Source organism: Amborella trichopoda, chromosome 6 (genome assembly GCF_054954075.1).
Source record: "Amborella trichopoda isolate Santa Cruz 75 chromosome 6, AtrichopodaSantaCruz75HAP2 v2.0, whole genome shotgun sequence".
Taxonomy (NCBI): Eukaryota; Viridiplantae; Streptophyta; class Magnoliopsida; order Amborellales; family Amborellaceae; genus Amborella; species Amborella trichopoda.
The window spans coordinates 34,025,008-34,039,610 of record NC_142341.1 but is presented as its reverse complement, the minus strand read 5'-3'; the positions used below and the strand labels follow the sequence as shown (position 1 = coordinate 34,039,610).

General features: G+C 36.6%; 1 pseudogene; it reads right to left on the bottom strand.

The window, feature by feature from the left end:
• Positions 1-4,093: 4,093 nt before the first annotated feature.
• Positions 4,094-4,711, bottom strand: LOC148781710 (kiwellin-1 pseudogene; annotated as a pseudogene).
• Positions 4,712-14,603: the final 9,892 nt, after the last annotated feature.

The following is a 14,603-nucleotide window of genomic DNA, read 5'->3' as shown; positions in this document are numbered from 1 at the left end:
GACAAGGACTAAAATCGAGATCGGGCAAAAAATATAATTGCTACACAAAACATGTGGACAATGTACATAAATAAAGCACGATAAAAAAAATTTCAAGCCTTAGAAGTGGTCACATAGAGTCACAGACATATTCTTGATATTGAGAAGGATCCCCTACTTTGCTAAGATTTGCATTCCTCTTTCACTCAAATGGACTAGTTTCCCGTGCCACATGTCCAACGAGGATTCTTCTATGGTGCCCCATTTGAGATTTTTACCATTGTTATGTTGAATGAACAACACTTCTTACCCTTTGCAACGATAGGAGATGCCTTCATCTGCTACTACTGTCCCTTACCGTACACAGTGTGGTAGCCTTTGTCATCTAAACACTCTTATGATATGAGGTTTAGATAGATATTTGGTTCGTCTTTAATGTCCTTTATCCCTAGGTTCCTCCTAGTATCAGTCTTGATGCATACATCTCCTTTACTCACAATCTTTAAGGACCTGTTGTTCCCCATCTTTACAAATCAAAATCTCCTCCCTATAAGAAGCAAAGTAGTAGTTATGTAAGATAATATGAACTAATGCTTTAGCATTTATAACCCAATCAGTGTTGCACGTTCGTGATGCAATATTGATGTGCCCATCACCAATGTTTCTGACCAAATCTAAATTTGCGGTCACTGGAGTGGTATACCTACTAATGCCCTCATTTTTCGCTTTCTTATGCTTTCGACAGTCTTTTTTGATGTGCATATTCTTGCCACAATCATAGCATGTGACCCCCTTCATCGACTCCGATCTAGCTTTATCCTTAGATCGGTTAAATTGGTTTTAATCCCTATTTCTGGACTTTCCTAAATTTGCGATAAGAGTTTGTGAGTTGGATGATCCGGAGGATTTTCTTCTTGACTCCTCCTTCAATAGGTTACTAGTGATTTGACTAATATTGATTATCCCATCAAGTGCTGAGTTGCTTACGGAGACTACCATGGTCTCCCAACTGTTCGGTAGTGAATCGAACAACAACAGAGCATGTGGCTGATCTAATAAGGACAACTACATCGTTGTGAGTTGGTTAATAATGCTTTACACCTTATTTAAATGCTTTGCAATAAATCCCCTATCCATGAACTTCATGCTCACCAATTTTCGAATCTAGAACACCATATTTTTTATGGTATTTCTCTCATATAGGCCATGTAACTTATCCCTTAATGACTTGGCAGATATCTCTATCGACAAATGGTAGAAGACATTTTTATCCAAACAATTTTGGAGAGTTACGATATCCTTTCGGTCTAATGTCTTCAACTCATCATTGGGCGTACCTTCGGGCTGTAATCTACTCCATCAATGGGCATGTACAAGGCCCTACAATAAAAAATATCTTCCATCTTTAGCCTCTAGATGATCCAATTATTCAGGTTTAGCAATATCATCCTACCTTTGATATTATAATCCATATTTAATCCACAAACGCCATTCTTCCACACCCTCCCTATTTTCACCAACGCGTAAGGAGATTCACCATCGTTCAAGCTCCCATCATTGGTCAAGGTTGCATTGATGGTCAACGTTCTACTAGCTATCAAGGTCTCATCGGCAATCAGGCTCCCACTGGTTGTCTACTTCTTGGCAGGCAAGCTTCCACTTGTTGTCAACTCATCGGCAGTGAAGCTCCCACTAGTTGTCAAAGTGTCATCGTTAGTGAAGATGAGTCACCGGTGGTCAAAGTAATTCATTGTTGGTCAAGGTGGAGACTTACTGTCCATTGACCAAGACCTTCTTATCATAGTGGACATGAACTGATGGTCTCTAATTGAAGACGTGTCCCAAAACACTTTGTTGTGTAGTTAAGCAAGATCAAACCTATAGGGAGGGTTCTTCCTTCCTCATTCTATGACCGTTAGGATCTCTTCACTGACAAATGTTATAGGGATGACTGACGACAGTGTATCAAAGTCAAGGTAAAATGCGTTCTGATAGTACTTTGTTTGGATCACCCAGTCGAGCCCGCTCGCAAAATTTCAAATGCGTATAGAGGAACCTAGATACAGGGCAAAATACACAAAAACATGTGTGTGCGTGTATGTGTGTGTGTCGACAAATAACAAGCAAAAAATTAAATAAAATAAATTATAATTTACTGGCACTAAGATCTACGTGCTTCAACGTTTTAGGCTACATCAACAATTGAAAGAGATTAAATCCACTATTAAAAATAATGGCTACAAGTTTCTTCCATAAGGCAAGCTCTCTTTGGCTTCTCGACTATCTTGAATGGATTTTATCACTCTAGGTTTTCCTTCATAAGGTTCCTCTCTCTCTCTCTCTCTTTCTCTCTCTCTGTGATAATTTGGATCTCCCTACACATGAACTCTCTTTCGTTCTTTCTTCTTTCCCTAAGGGATCATTCTTCTCTATTAGGCTTTACCACTCTTAGGCTCTTCTTACTCTATGAGGCTTATCTTCTTTCTCTCTTTCCATCACAAAAGAGGATTAGGCAGAGGCTGCACTTTTCCTGTAGCTGTAACTCTCTTCTTTCCCCCCAAGTGACAAGCGACAGTTTCCTATTTATAGGGCGTCATTGACTGCCCCACAAGTCCTTGGTTTTACCGAGCAAGTTTGGGAATAATAAAATATCGATAGACTAAACATCGGTAACAAATCGGTTCTATTTCAAAAAGTTGGAGAGAAAAATTGGTTAAAAAATATGGATCACAAAAAAAAATGGTGAGTTACAAAATCTTGAATATTTTGGATTTGGTTCATAGAAATGTAGGTAAAAAAAATCGGATATATAACGATGATACAATATACGATTATGATTTGCAGTTGTTGTGTAGATATATTAAATCCATTAAACAAATATTTTACAGCCTTAGTAATGTCATTAGAGTAGTCCTTGACAATTGTTTGTTGGAACAATCAATAAATCCGCAACATTACTTACTCTGCTGTCACAACACAAAAAATATTGTACATTTATTGGGAGCACAAAATGAAACAACAACACCAATACAAAAACACAAGAACTAATTAGCAAATAACAAGAACTGTGAGACAAGGTGTAAGATTTTTTTTAGAGAAAACCAAAAAAAAAAAAAAAACGCTCAATATAGGATTGCGGTTTGTTAGAAGAAAATGCAAAGATCCAATGAAATGCTATGCTATATTCAACAATGAAATAGAAAATAAAAATAAAATATTAAATCAATCAACTTCTCTATGCATAAAAAAAGCAACAAAATGCTTAAGAAAATATTCGAATATTTCACTGAAATCCTAGCTACCTAAATCTTTAATCATTAAATCTCTCGCTTGCTCTTTATAAGGACACTAGGGGTTTAAAGAAAACAAAAAAAAGATTTTCCATTGGGTCATTCTTCTTCTAATTCTACTAATTATTTTGAGATATACGATTGTTTTGATAACCTTTTTGGGGGAATATATTGTTTGTATTTCTTCGTACACTTATTTCAAGGGAACACAATGGTCAAATTTTTTATAAAACTATTTGTTAAATCAAGATTAAAAAATTACTCCAATTGTTAATGTACTTATCTTCAAATAAAAATTCAATAATATTGAATTAACGAAGAACTAAAGTTATAGGGGTAAAGTTTTCTTTTGAAAAATGATAAAATATGGATTTTTATCGATTCAATTAAAAAAAAACACAATTTTTTAAATTCTTTTCAAAAACTCGGAGTTATTAACGGATTTCAAAAAATCGGATTTTATTTTTAAAAAAATAGTGTTAAAAAAAAACGGAGAGTTGTTAACCACGGTTTTAGCTTAACTCATGAGCCCCATTCCCTCCCACATGGGAAGTCCCTCCTACATGAGACGGACTTTGCGAACATAGTGGGTGGTCCGAGAACACCTTATATTATACTCCTCAAGAGCGTAATATCCTTGTCACACACACCTTATGAAATTTTCCATTATAATCTTTCAAACAAAAGCTGGTGCCATCCATTTGATTATATTGAACTCAAAATCTTTTTCTGCAAAAGTAAACATAATATTGTATTCCATTCCACAAAAAGATTGGCATCACAAGCACAGAGTGGCTATACGAGAACCATATGTACAAGTACAATCATAATCAGTTCTCAAGCATCCGACCATGTGATATCATAGTCCCCAATCTCTGATTCTGGAATTTTCAATGCCTTCCAAACTGCCGGAGAGGCGTCCACAATGTTGTTGGTGCAAGGTGGTTGGAAATCGTGATCCTTGTCACAGCCATATACACAGAGTCGCACTCATCGACGACCTTTGCCTTCACAGTTATACCATTGCCACTAATGTTCATGTAGTTCAGGCATCGACTCCCATGATTGTACCACCCAGTGGAGAGAGCGACCACCATCTCATCATCATCGTGGTATTGGTTGTCGCACTCTGAAGGACCACCTCCATCACCACCCTTGGCGAAGCTGTTTATTGTCATTGTCGCACGTGTGCTGCCAGTGATGGGGGGAGAGCAGCGGTACTGAGCATACATCTTTCCATCCTCGCATTAATCCGAGCCATTCTCCCTATTGCAATTTCCAGACTTTCCTTTGAGGTAGCCACTAGGATTACAGGATCCCAAAGGGAATCGGTGAGCCATGCCAGACCTTAGAAGAAGCAACAAGGACATGAAGAAGATATGCTCTCGGTTTTCCATTCTTCCTCAGTGAAGTGAAGTGTAGGTGTTTTTTGTTGGAGAGAGGAGGAGATGTTTTGATTGTGAAGGGCAAAGGGTTACTTGTTCATTTATTGTGGTCCTTTAAGATTAGCATGGACCACTATTTTGTTCCAATCCTGCCGAGAAGCAAACTGCTGTGACCTAATAAGCACGGTTTTGCTCTTTCTTCGTTACGATTGAAAATGCCAAAACTGTAGTCCTTAGCTTGGGTGGGTTGGTGCGCAATTTTTCTTCATCACAATTGAACATGCCAAAATTTTATTCGTAGCTTACTTATATGTTACAATCTTATAAAAAAATGTGAACTTAAAGATTGTTTTTATGCTCCCAATGTTTGCTTTAACGCCCCCAATGAATCCTTACATAACTAGGGTTGTTCGATGATTGAGCTACTTCACAATAAACATAACTACAACTTGGACCCGGTTTTTATGAGCCCACTCTTAAAAATCTACGGATTTTTGGACCCAATTTTTAAGGACATGTAATCTCTAACATGGAGATCATGAATATAAAAAAATAAATAAACTTTAAAAAATAAAAATAATGATTTCATGAGGCGAACATTTGGACCGTTGGTTTCTATTGTTTTTAGATGAACTACCTATTTGCGTCCATCTTTAAGATGAATGGTTTATACCTTGGGACCACATATTGTATAGTCCAGCCTGCATGAAACAATTTTACATAAAACATTATTGTGATTTTCATCTCTCCTACTTTTCTATTCGACTGGTACTTATTTGAATTCATATTAGTAAAAGGCAAACCTATATTTTAAGGACACAATTTCTATGCAGCCAGCCCGCATATTGTAGAAACGAAGGCGTGGCAATAAATATATTTTTTAAATATAATTTTATCCTAATTTTTAGAGAATATATAATCTTTAACATGGAGATCATGAATATCAAAAAACCAATAATTGAACACTAGAAATAATAAATATATTAAAAAAAAATTTGGACCATTCGTTTCAATTGTTTTTAAATTGACCACCTATTTGCATCCATCTTTAAGATGAATGCTTTATACCTCGGGACCGCATATTGTAGAAATGTAGTCCAGCCTGCATGAAACAATTTTTTCTGTTTAATTATATTAGGCTATACTATCTATTCTTTAGGCCCCATTTGGTTCCCTGGAAACCAGATTTGGGAAAATGTGTATCATAAAATTCTTGGGAAAATGGTACCCTGGAAACGGTTTTCTTGTCCTCATTGCCAATGAGGAGGCAGATGTGTGGGTTCTTGACTCGGGGGCTACTATCCATGTAGCAAATTCTATGAAGGGCTTTAGAAGGTTTTATGATGTCAAACCCGGTACCCATAATCTTAATGTGGGTGGAAATCAAATGGAAAGGGTCTTAGGAAAAGGGGACTATGTGTTGGAGCTCACTAATGGTGAGACTCTCATGCTTAAGGACACCCTCTGTGCACCCGGGATGAGGAAGAATATCATCTCGGTTTCCAGGATGGGTAAATACGGGTTTGTGCTCTTGTTCAAGGAGGAAAAGATCTATGTTCATGATGGCTCTATTTATGGAGACCTTGTTTTTGTAACCCACTTGGTTCAAGGGCTTTTTGAAATTAAAATGAAAAAAGAGTTAACTTACTTGGGTGATGATTTACAAAATTTACTCTATGGCATTTAAGGTTAGGTCACATTAATCTATCTAGAATGCATATTATGATGAAAGAAGGATTTCTTGATAAAATGAATATCGAGTCTCATAATAGATGCGAAGCTTGCCTTAAAGGAAAGATGGTAAAGAAGTCCCACCAAAAGGTCGAAAGGATCTTTATGAACTAATCCACTAGGATGTGTGTGGACCTATGAGTGTGCCAACCATAGGGCACATGAAGTACGTCATAACATTCATTGATGACCACTCCTGTTTTGGTCACACCTATCTTATGTGAAATAAAAGTGAGGCCGTAACCACATTCCAACAATATAAAGCGGAAGTTGAAAATGAACTAGGTCGAACCATCAAAAACCTTAGATCGGATAGGGGTGGCGAATACACCTCTCAAGCCTTCCAAGATCTTTGTGTCCAATATGGGATTGTCCACCAAACCACCATGCCTTACTCACCCAAACAAAATGGGGTTGTCGAGAGAAGGAATAGGACCTTAGTTGAGATGGTGCGAAGTATGATGAGTACAGCTAATCTTGGATTAGATTTTTTGGGGGAGGCAATTCTGACCACCACATATGTCCTTAATCGGACTCCCACCAAAGCAATTCAATCAACTCCTTACCAACTCTTTATAGGCCGACCTTCCTTCATAGAGTACCTCAAGGTTTGGAGATGTTCAACCCATGTTCCCATACCATCCCAAAATAGGTCTAAACATGATTCTAAAACAATCAATTGTGTTTTCATAGGACCCCTATGTTATGGGAAGGGATTTAGTTCCTATCTCTTGAATCGTAATGTGATTTAAAGCCTTGATGCCCATTTCCTTGAAGATGAATTCCTTGAGAGAGAATCAACCTCGAAGAGAGTAGACTTCCATGAGCTTCAGCGTAATAAAGAAATTGAAACCATCTCACTTAGGTGAAGGGAGAGAATAAGGAGATCACCTACCTTTTTCACTTACCATGGGGAGGACTTTGTGAGGATTAGTGAGGAACTCGATGATGAACCTTATTCTTACCTACATGTTGTGTCTTGTCCAGATCATAAGTTATGAAAGCAAGCCATGCAAAATGAGATAAATTCAATCATAAATAACCATGTATGGGAGTTAATCCAATTACCAGCTAACCTTATATCCATTGGATGTAAGTGGATATTCAAAAAGAAACTTAACTCCGAAGGGCGTATTGAAAAATACAAGGCAAGACTTGTAGCAAGGGGTAGGGGTAGATTATTTTTATAACTATTCACCTGTTGCCAAAATGCCTTCAATTAGGATTATCATATCCATAGCAGCCTACCTTGACTTAGAATTGCATCAAATGGAAGTGAAAATCGCCTTCTTAAATGGTGACCTAGAAGAGGATATATACATGAACCAACCCGAGGGTTTTATTATGAAAGGAAAGGAAAAGTTCGTGTACAAACTTAGCAAATCCTTTTATGGCCTCAAACAAGCTTCAAGAAATGGTTCCTCAAGTTCCACCAAACCCTGATTAGATATGGATTCAAACCAAATGACGATGAGCATTTTGTATACCATAAGACTAGTGGGACTGACATTACTTTCATGACTTTATATATGGATGATATTGTAATAGCTAGTAATACCCTAGACCATATAAGGGACACAAAGGCAATGCTAGCGATTCATATTTTAAGAGATAGAACATCCCGCACTATTCAATTATCTCAATCTACATATTGCAAGAAAGTTCTTAAGAGATTTGGTATGAGTGAATCCAATCATATAGATACACTTGTGGAAAGCAGAGGAAAATTAAATATCAATATGAAACCAAACAATGATCTTGAGAGAAATGAGATGGAAATGATCTCGTATCATGTATTTAACTATGAGAACTAGACCTGATTTAGCTTTTGCCCAAAGCTTGATTTGTCGATTTCAAAATGATCCTTGATTAGAACATTGAAAAGCCGTGAAAGAATCATGAGGTATTGAAAAGGAACATTTGATTATGTATTAACCTATAACAATGTGAGTGAGCTTAAAGTTTTGGGAAACACAGACTCCGACTATCAAGGAGACCCATATGACTCGAGATCCTCTTTGGGTTATCTATTTCTTTATGGGGATGGTGTCATTTCTTGGCCCACCAAGAAGCAAGATACTGTAGCCCTATCTACGATGGAAGCCAAGTATATGGCTTTAAGTTTCGAAACTTTAGAAGCCATTTGGATTAAGAAGTTCTTGAATCATCTTAACTTCAACCCTCTAAAACATGCAACTATTAGAATCATGTGCGACAATCAAGCTGCAATAGCAGTGGCAGTTAAACCAAGGTTCTATAGCAAGTCAAGGCACATTAAAGCACAAAATCATAGAGTAAGAGAAGAGATAGCAGGTGGTGAAGTAGAAGTTAGTTACATTCCATCTATGCATGCAGATCCATTAACCAAAGGCTTAAGGGAAAATGATTTTGTGGGGCATGTGCAGGGGATGGGTTTAAGGAGGTTGACATAGTTGTTATTACTTTATCTATTGCTTGTGAATGATAAATCTATGGATGAGCATGAATGCTTTGATTTATACTGAACGATAATGAGAGAGAGAGAGATACGAATTCAAGTCTCAAAAGGCAAAGCGGGAGAATGTTTGAAATATGGCCTATCGAGGCCAAAATTCCTGTAGTCTCTCATTCAGTAGGAGCAATTGAGATATTGAAATCTTGGTGACTTGCGAAATGGAGCTCAGATTCTTTTACCTCGAGTACGCATGAAGCATCGAGAGTTCACGTGTTGAGAAAACAATTTCTCAAGGAGGTGTGAAGGTCACCTCCTAGTCAGGATATTATAGGATAGCCTTATGTTTAACTGCAATCAGCCAGGACTTGGAGAATCCAAACTAGAAAAATAGAACCCGAGTACTTATTGAGTATTATAGACACCCCATTTTAAATCTGGTAAATTCTATGGCTTTTTGAACCCTTATGACCACGTTATCTTAGTAGACCCAATTTAATTACCCTAAAACGACCCAAATCCTATCCCAATTTGAAGTAGAGCCCAAGAGCTTTCCAATGGTCTAAGAATCGCCTTAATCGAACCTACAGATAAAATGAAATAACAAATGACCTTGTGAAACCCAACTATCGGGCCCCGGGCCAGGCTATAACGGGCCTAACATGCCCCTGACGCGGGTTGATGATACAATCAATGCATCTGATGATGTAGTAAATGCATTTTCTTTAATTAGATAAGGCTAAAACTTCAAGATAAATCCAAATTTTTTTGAAAAAACTCCAAATTTTTTTGAAAAAATCACCAATTGAATCTTATAAACGCCCCCTCTCCCTAACCCAAAAGGAGAGAGAAGAAGAGACCAAAAAGACCTTATAAATTGTGGAAATTAGGAAAATTACCAAAAAATACCAAAAATAAAACCCTTAGAAAATTCCTAAAAATTTAGGAAAAATCCCAAAATATTTGAAAAAATCATAGAATTCATATTCAACCTCTGGAGATCACAAACCCTTAGAAAACTAAAGCCATTCTCCTCCAGTCCCTGAGAAAGACCGACAGCTTTAGAAAAATCTCTAGATTGAAAACCCTAGAGAAGATATAAACCCTAGCCTCCTGAAGTCCTAACTCCCAAGACTAAGAAAACCTACACCTAAGGCACTAAAACCCTAGGTCAAAATTACCATTAGGGCACAATAACACTAGATCTAACCCTTTACACCAGAGAACTGCTGGTCAACATCCGAATCAAAGAGGCAAAGAAGACTAGTTTTGATACGGGCGACCACTCTCATTATTGTAGTTAAGAATTGTTTAGGTCCTTCTTTTTAGTGTTTGTCCAAGTGAGGATTACATAATAACCTTTTAGAATTACTGAGTTTGGCATTTGATATCTAACAACAACCAAAATTTGAGGCAAAAATTGAAATTTTTTTCAACAGGTTCAAATATAATATTCAAACTTGCTAAGGTGAGATTTCTTCATTTCAACATGTCTATTCAAACATTAACATCATAATTATAATAATTACATCATAATATAATATTATTTTATTAGTATGATATAATATCATAATTATAATAGTTATCTTCGTCATCATCATCCAAGCCTTATCCCGATTAATTGTGTCAGCTAATTATAACAATAATATAATAATATAATATCTTTTATTGCTATTAATGTAATAATATTAAGAATACCATAATAATATATTTTATTGATATTAATATAATAATATATTATTATAGTAATAATATATTTAAATGTTCACTATTTCAATGATAAATACTTTAAATAATAGTTTTAATAATAAGAATACTAAGATCAGAACTTGTATGTTTAACTTTTGATTTTTAGGAAATGTCAAATCCACATGATTGGGTAGAGTTAACATTTGGTGAAATTTGGTTTAATAATGGACTCCCAGTGGAACTATCAATTTTGTCAACAAAACGAACCAAACAGGTTAGTCTGGGCTGCCCTCCGGGAGTCCTTTCCAGGAAATCTAATGGGCCCTTAAGGAAAAGTACATGAACATACTATATAGTTTAAGTACAAGGATATCGAAATTACATTTATCAATCATATTTTAAATCGGGCGGTTCTAAGTGTGTCATTGAATAGACGCAAAGTCTAATAAAACAGGGGAATATCCTTAACTCTCCAAGCCATCAAATTTTGATATCTAATGGCTTGGAATGATTGTGACCTCATTATAACAATTATTAATGGTTTTGTGGTATACATTCGCATTCTATAATTATGAATTACTAATAGGCTATATTTATTTTCTTTTTAGGACATATTGTTATTTTTCTGAGGCATTGCAAATTGACGAAAACTGCTTCTACCCATCCCTATTCTTAAAAGGATGTGGTTTGTCTAAGGTTGTTGACCTAAAAAATCAAAGTAAGGTGTACCTATAAATAGTGTTGAAAGATGAGTTTTCAATTGATTAAATCTTTGTGTTGGCCTAAAAAATTTTAAGTTTGGGAGAAAGCTTTCCCTAAGTTTCTAAAGGATTTGGAGACTCCTATTTTCCTAAGTTTCTAAAGGATTTGGAGACTCCTATTTTCTAATCCAAATTCTGGGATCTACTACGATTTTTGGGCAATTTTCCTAATTTTATAGGATTTTTCTAAGAGTTGATCCTATTTTATGGGATTCATTGGGATTTATCTATTAATTTCTGGGAATTTCCTAATTTTTCAGTTTGCTAGGGATTTTTTGTTATTTTCCGATAATTTTTCAGGTTTTTTTATATTTTGTAGATTATTTATTGTGATTTTTGGATGGGATATTTATATGTTGAAGTAGGGCCATGGTTGAAATTAAATTGATTTTATCCAAGGTTCCAGATTCAGTCAAAAGGTATCAGAATTTTATATTTTTTTGGAATATCCAGATTCTTTTAACTTACTTGAAATTTTCAAGAGCGTTTCCCATCGCCCCGGTCCTATCGGGCCGCCCCTCGCCTAGGTCGACGCGCCGTGTGGCAAGCAGCCCAAGCGAGGGTTATTTTCATCTTTTGTCCCCTTTGTTTTCCTAAGCTACTAACTTTCACTCTGTAGGTCTGATTCAATTGATTCTTGAGTTGCTGGAATGCTCTTCAGATCTTCTGTGATTTGGAATAGGTTTCGAATGTTTTTGACATAATTAAATTGTGTCGAATGTTTTTTAGATAATTAAACTTGGTTTAGGTGTATTAGGGTCTTCCAGAGTTTTTGTGGTCTTTCGGGTTCAAAATCAAGGTTTTTAGGAATTCCCTAAACTAGATTTTTGAGAGGAGGTGTCTTCAACTTCTTCACCCTAATAGAACTTGGTAATTTAGTAGTAGATATTGTGTTCCTAATTCTCTCCAAAATGGTGTGATTCATTTTCCGCGTTACACCATTATGCCATGGGTTATATGGAACTATCTTTTCGTACGGTATGTCATGCTTGACATAATAGCTTTTGAAAGCATTTTAGGGTTGCCAGCCATCGTTTGATCTTAGACATTTCAACAACTCGCATGTCCCCCTTGCCACCTTAGCATGAAAATTATGTAAGATCTCAACACCTAATATTTCGATTTCATTAAGTGGACCCACGTTATTCTTGAAGCATCATCGATGAAGGTGATGAAGTATGATGAGCCACCAAGTAACTTCACATATATGGAACCACACACATCTTATGGTCGTTATAGGATTACTTAGTAGAAAGCATATAGCCTTCTAGAACATATGGAAAAATAATTCTTTTGAAAAATAAAAAGTAAAGCATTAAATTAAAATTGATTTATTCAAGAAAACTTAAAAATAAGTGCTCTTAATGTTATTTCTTTTTCAACTATTACTTTTTTTCATAAGTGATTGAAAACTCATTGGGTTGACTTGGAATTGGCCATATGGACTAGTGGCATTCGAATCCGGGAGTCACCTTGATTTGACTGGAAGTACCTGGTTTGTATAAGTGGTTCATATGATTTCCTAGTCTTAGGGAATTGCTTGAGTTAAAAGTATATTGGTGTATAAAAAATGATCGGTTTTTAGTCCACATTAGGAAATAGAGAAGAGAAATGATATATTTATATGGAAATGCTCTCTTATGGAATCAAAGCGTGCGACACCTATGTATGTGGGTGTGAAAGGGAGCAAATGTTCTTGAGTTGTGATTTGCAGTTCACTTTCGCATTGGTCCAGATGTGCCCCTAGCCAGCACTAGCACCAGTGCATATGTGCCATTAGCAAATGCATTTGTGTGGGTCAGGCTTGCAGCTTGATATCTTTTTGAGCTGCAATGGTGCACGCAATACAATGAGTCGCAGACGCTTGGTTGAAGTTCTTTCGCATCAGCCGTTGCGGCGCATGTTGCACAAGGAGTTAGGGATGCTCCTATCTATGAGTGTGACCCATTGCTTGTTGCGATACTGCTAGTCAGAGTTGCTCTCAATGATATTTGTAGATTAAGTCTCTCATTGATTTACTTTTAGCTAATTTTGTTATTATTCAAAGCAATTTTAACATCGAAAGGGGCCTTAAATCCCTCAAAATCAAGCAGACATGGTCACTGGAATGAATATGATAAACAAAGAGCAAGGTGGCTGGGCAGACACAGGGAATATCATACATGTTTCAAATTTTGGCCCAGCTAGTAAAAACAAACTAGGAGAAGATATTGGGTATCAAGCCATGAATATGTGAAGGGTCTTCTCCAGGAAATACCTTGCCGGAAAGAAAATTAGTCCTTATTTGGAGCAGTACATTCGTTAGAGATAGCTGATTGCTGAAAACTATTTATAGCAGTAGGTATAAGATAGAACCACAAAAACTGGATATAGATAGAGTAGGGCCATGTAAAACACTGAGAGACAAAAAGAACACTTATTTTCAATCACTATTATTAATCTCTATATATGATATGTTACACAAAATAATTACATGACAGAAGGTTCTGAAAACCATCCACGGTCTGTACTAACATGAACTTTGATGGGAGTTCATTTGGGATACCAGGAAGGTAAGGATTGGGGACATGGTGGGGGAAATATTGAAGAAGTATTTTTTGCCAATTGGTTACGGAGGTCATTATTAGAAGGGAAAAGTTTATATAAAGCTGACGTTCTAAACTGTTAGGTGAGTGTCGCGATTAAAGGTCTTATGAATAATTGTAATAAAATATTTTGATATATTGAAACATACACTCAGTAGGAGTGTCATCCCTCATGGACTATACTAAGCAAATAATGTTTGCTGATACCGGACTGAACTTGAGGAGCTAGGCCAGACGGTTGGAAAAAAATCTATGTTACCTGGGCATAGAAAACTATCCGATAAGGATTCTAATAGGTCATCCCTTGATGAGGTCGGAGTATGCCCGAATGAGTGAACCGAGGGACTGTGTGACCCTTGTGTATGATGGTGGCTTTCAGAGATGGGAGCCAAAACCTTATCCACGTACCATCACACTGCATGTATAATGATAGCCATTTCTAGAAAGCGAACCACCTTTCAAGGTGAAGCTTATACATGTGCGAGAGATACCCCTATGCATCATAGGAGTTGTGGTCGCATCAGGTCTAGGTGACCTTAGAACGTCTCTACGAGAAAACTTGAAATCCACAAACTGGGATTACGACCCCTTGGCTCATCGGCCAAATTTTGGTGATTCACTAATAAGCCCCTGCATGGATTGTGGGTCATGGGAAACATTGGATCAGTTTGATAAAGTAAGTATAGTCTGTAATCCACAGTTGAAGGTGGAGTGCCATAATGTTTATTGATTTAATTCCGAGACCATATGGA